Here is a 5,913-nt window from a genome sequence, read left to right as displayed (position 1 = left end):
AAAATGGAAATCTTGTATATTGTTGTGATATGTGGCTTACATAAGTGGAAAACATGCAAAAAGAGAAAACATTATGGAAATCAAGATGCAATAGGGGAAATCGTCGACAGTAACCCTGTAACTGTCAAGAGTTTGGAGCATTGTCTGAGAGTTTTTACTCTCTGTCTAAAATTGTCGATGGTATGGGACAAAGCATCGACGGTTTGGTTCGGGAACCTAGCGCAGATTTTCATATTTTGAATAAGGGATGTTAAGTTAGTTGGGGTTTGGAGGGAAAGCCTCCAGGAACTCTATTTATATGTCATTTGTGATGTTTTTGTAAATGGTTGTTGGTGTCTTTGACACAAGTATTAAAAAATACAGTCAATTACTCCCGTGAATGTAGGCATTGTCGAATCACGTAATCCTTTGTGTCTCTTATTAATGCTTTCATATAATTTGCGTGGTTGTGTTGTTCAGTATTTTTACCGTTGAGTGCTGCGATATATGTTTGTGTTATTCCGCTGTGCATTCATTTTTGTACAACATATATAAAGATATTTTGAGTTTAATCTTAAATTTGATTAATAAATAATAAAAACATTTGGTTAATTAAACAGAGTCTAAAAACTTTGACTTACTCAACTGGAATTGAAGCGCTTCCCAAGCTACTGAAAACGACGTCGTGCGCTCAATGTGAAGGACTTTCAGCCGGTAACTCAAAGCGGGTTGGGCATAACTGAGCGGAAGCCGGAGGCGGCGGCGGGGGCAGTGGGAGGAGGGATCGAGGAGCGGACAGTCACGGCGGAGAGATGAGGGAAAGAGCGAAGATGAATGCGATAAGATCGGGAGTTGTGGTGGTGGGGACGTTGGCCTTCGGATGGCTGAGTCTGGAGCTCGCCTACAAGCCCATCCTCCGGAAAGCCCAACACATTCTCGAGAAATCTCAATCCTCTCCCCACTCCGATTTCGATGATTCCAACTCATTTCCACCAGATCAGTCTTTGTCTCCCTCTCATCACGATATCTATCTGTCCAACGTCGATTGATTTTATTTCTTACCATATTCAACGGTATAAAATCTGTGTGTGTGATTTTTAGGGTTTTCTTTTGTGGTTTGAATATTATGATAAGGTATTTGTAATAACATTGAATCTTCATGTTTTAACAAACTTGTTTTATTTCTAATAATCTTTCAAGTGCATTCGCATCTGCTTTTTTAGATATATTTTTTGAGATGCTGAATTCAATATTCGGATCTATTTGTTTAGTTTGGAAACAATATCATCAAAATGGAAATTGAAAAAAAACTGATAATAAAAATTTTACTGAAGTTCATTTGGCAGAAAATTAAACAATAAAAATTTTTATCTTATGGCAGAAAAGGTTCCCATTTGGGAGAAGAGAAAAATTAGGTCTTCCGAAAAGATCAGTGCGGTTTTTCAATCAGGTTTCTTCGTTCAGTGAGATTAATTCAAATAGAGTGCCGATCCCATTTGATTCGATGAAATTTACTGTTTGATGTAATATCTTTCTTCTCCTCATCTGGGAACACACTATTTTAAGCGTAGCAAATTTGTTTAGACTAGCTAACTCACATATGAAGGCATGCTTTCATGTTTTCATTCATCTGTTAAATTCTTCGTTAACTTAGATGATAATGATTTTTTTTTTTTCTTTTCATAAAATTATTTTAAATTTTATTAGAACAGTTGAGAAATTACCACTTTATATGGTTCTAAAATATTAATTCTATTGATGAGAGGACTTCAAAATGATAATTAGATTATTAAATTATATATATCATTGAGGAATTTAAAATTGTTAAAAATAATTTTAAAGAAATCAAACACTTAGAGCTTCCACTAAAGATGACTCTGAAAAATGTAATCCAAATTTTGTGGTAAAATTTTGATGATTGAATACATGAAATTAATTTAATATTTTTTCTTTTATAATCTTGTAATTTAATGATTTAATTTAAGAGATATTCTTAAAATCATACTTCACGCATAGTACGAAGTCTTTGCTAGTATTACATATTAGTATTACATATTATATGACGAGAGAGAAGCAATTTTTGCTATAAAATTGTGCATGCCATGTTTTCATGCTACTAAATCATTAGTATGTTAAAGTGTTATATTTGCTAGATGCGGCAAAAACTTTCTATGAATCAAGTTAGGGTATAGTGGATCCATTTATTATTAGGTCAACTCAAATTCAAATAATTTTATTTAATAGTTTAAACAAGTTTGTATCGGGTGCGTAACAAGTTATCCTTTTGCCCCTAGATGATATTTTTCAAAAAGCAAATTCATATTTTTTGAAATACCAAAGATAAAAATAATACATAATTGGATAAGTTCTTTTAAAAAAAAAATTAACTCATATTTCTTGAAATTTAAAGAGAAAAATGATAAATAAGTACTTCTTAAAAATGTTTAACTTGTGTTTGTTGAAATACTAAACAAAAATTTAAAATAAAAATATTACATATTTTTAATAGGTACCCATTTTTATGACTAGCAACTAATTGAGTGGTAGATTTATATTCTAGATATCGATTTGTAAACGGGTCAACTCAAACCCAAACTTGTTTATCCAATGAACCGTTTTGCCCACATCACATGCTACGCACTGAATCATAAAAAAAAAAGAAAAAAAAAATAGTAATTTTAAGTTCAACCCATTAAAATCCGTGGCTATATGTAAAATTATTTGTATCAAACAATCATCTAAATTTATATGTGTTTAAAATTTTACTTAGTTACAAGTTAGGTGCATGTTAGTCTATAAATTTTAATTTGGTACAAAAATATCCAATAATTATTACTATAGACATCTCATTTTGTCCGGCCATTCTATGGCTAAACTTAAGGAATTTTTGTTCTTTTTATTCATCATATTTAAGTGTCATCTAATATCTCAACCTGGAGCGGCTCTCTCATTTTTTATTCTCTTAAAACTTCACCGGGCATAATTGAATTTTTCATTAATTAGGTATTTTTGTACAAATTGTTACAAGTGCAATTTTTAGTCTTCACATTTTAGGCCAATTTAGTATTTAAAATTTGGTATGGACCATCTTGGGATTGTTTTTGAAAGTGGCAGCCTTTAGATGATTAGAGGCCAATCATGGGCACGTTTTTTGAAAGATCTGGCCCAATTTGGGTCAAGGGTGGAAATGAGCCCAGCCCTAGCGACATCTTTCACGGTCGTTCCTAATGGTAAGGATGCATGATTTTTCTTTTTCCTATGCAATCATTTTTCAAGGTGGATGGTTCTCATGGCCAATCACCTTCACCCATTCATCATAAGTGAGCTTGCCTATTAAAGGACATAAGAGATTCATAGGTGGGAGGAGCTGAAATTGAAGGAAAAGGTTCATATATCGAAAAAAAAAGAAAAAGAAAAAAGAGACTAACATTGAGAGACTAAAATTTAAAGAGGAAGAATTTGAAAGAGAAGAGAGATTGGAATTGAATGGAGAAGAAGGGGTCGTAAGATTGAAATTTGAAGGCTAGAGAAAGAAAATAGAGGCCTGAAAGGTTGGCATCGAAGGGCCGAAAGGACTAAAAAGTAAAGAAATTGAACAAGAAATTTGGACAGAATTAGCAGTGCAAAGGGGAGCATTGAAGGTCTAAAAGGTTAGTACCCCTTTTCCTAAGCCTTATTGTTAAATTTCTGAATTCTTGGTTGACTTGTTTAGGAAATTCCTAAAACGGAAATGATAAAGCCTTAAAATTTAAAAATTAAAAAATCCCAAATATCCCTAAGGTAGTTCCCAAAAATCCCAGTCAAACCCCCAAAATTAGAAACCCTAAATAATTCATCAAAATTCTTGTAGAAACCCCAAACTAGAGCCCAAATTTGAGCCATAAAATTCCCAAATAAATCCCTAAAAACCTACCAAAAACCCTTGCCAAGTTCCCCTAAATTCCAAAAAAGAAAAAACTCGGGTTTTTAACTATTATCCAAAAAGGAAGACCCAAAAACGTGGGTCAAAATACCCTGACTTGGGTAAAAGACCTAGATCCAAAACCTAGACTTCACGTGAGGACCTGGGTCAACTTGACTGAGGTCCAAGTTAACCAAACCCAAGAACCTAATTACCCGGGTCCAATGACCCGAATCTGACCCAATCACTTGGACCCAAGTCATCGTTGACTGGGTTAGCTAACTTAGCCCCAGCCTATAAACCCAAAACTACTTTAGAACCCAAATGTTGACCCATTTAAACTCACAACCCAATTTGGATCTAACTTTACCCAGACCTAAGTCACAGACCTAATGTGATGCCCTAAACCCCGAAAGGGGTCCGGGGTGTTGACTCTACGAGTCCAATCCGTTTTTGATAATGAAGAATCACTTGGTATTTGATCTGTGCATGGAGTTTGTGAATAGGAACTACAGGAACTATATTTAGCATGCATGGAAAGACAACGAGTCATGGAAGTCTTCAAGTAAAGCTAACAAATCTTGGTAAGATCCATGGAATTCAAAAAGTACGAGAATCAAGATGCAAGCGGCAAAGTTCAAGAACATATTGGGAATGAGTATTTAGAACTCATGTACCTACATTGTCATATGATTTAATTTGAGGCTCAACATAACTTAGAAAGACTTTAGGATTCATGCATTTCATATATATATATCTTTAGGGGACATTCATGGATTTAGAAATGTTGTTAAAATCTTGAAAAAAGTTTTTATAAAAGAGCCAAGAAAGAAAGCAAAACAGATTTTTAAGTTAGAAAGGAAAAATTAAGAAAAAGGGCACTTCAGTAGCCGGAATTCAACTTCAGTCGCCTGAAGAATTTCTTTGGTTGCCTGAAGATTAAGTTCGGTAGCCTAAAAAATTAATGGGAAACATAGAACCTGGCCGAGGCACTTCGGTCGCCTGAACTGAGGACCTCAGGCGCCTGAACTTGCCACTTCAGGAGCCTGAACCCCACTTCGGTTGCCTGAAGTCGTGGGAAAGTTTAAAAATCAGATTTTTATTAAAAAGATTCGCGAGCTTTTTCTTTGATCCAATGGTTATGATCAATTCTAAGGGTAAGACATTATATATACTGGATATCTAAACCCTAGAACATATGTTAGACACACAAGAAAGAGAAGAACACACCTTGTTGAAAGAATATTGAAAATTTGCTCCTATTGCTATACGATTGCCTACACTTCAATCTCTAATCTTCAAGCTTGGGCAAATCAACTCAGATTCTCAAAGGGAACTTGTTTACTCAACTGTACTTCAATCTAGTATTGAGGTTTGATCTTTCAAGTTATTATTCTTAAGAATTTCTCATCTCATATCATTACATGCTCTTGGCTATCATTAGAAAAGTTTTGATCTTGAGTGTGCATGTTCGTATAAAAATTGATTCTTGAAAAGATCATTACTTGAGAAAGCTTATTTAACTTGGTTGATTGATTTTTGATTCAAGAGTATATAAATATACATATATATATATATATATATATATATATATATATATCATTCATTGAGCTTATTATTGAAAAACCTATTTTGATTAAAAGGTTGATCTTGAAAGTACCTATACATATACATAGTTATTCTAAACTAGATCATTACTTGATTTAAGTTGTGTGATTGATTGAAAGGTTTGTTTTAAGTGTGTGTTTTCTAAAGGATCTATATTTTAGATGTATTAACGCTTGATTAAATATCCTTGGTACTTATAACTATATATTCTTTTGAGGGATAATTTCTGAAAACTAATATACTCAGTTTGTGATTGAATACTTGAAAGAAAAACTTTGTGATTTTGATTGATTTAATATTCAAGACAAAGTTTTTGTTAACAATTTCACTTAAATATATTTGTGCATTTTTGCAAAGTGAACCAAGAACCCTAGTATACTCCAGAATATTTTAAATATATCTTTACTTGGAGTTTTGGTTAAATA

Source organism: Malania oleifera, chromosome 3 (genome assembly GCF_029873635.1).
Source record: "Malania oleifera isolate guangnan ecotype guangnan chromosome 3, ASM2987363v1, whole genome shotgun sequence".
Taxonomy (NCBI): Eukaryota; Viridiplantae; Streptophyta; class Magnoliopsida; order Santalales; family Ximeniaceae; genus Malania; species Malania oleifera.
Note: the sequence above shows the minus strand (reverse complement) of the source record.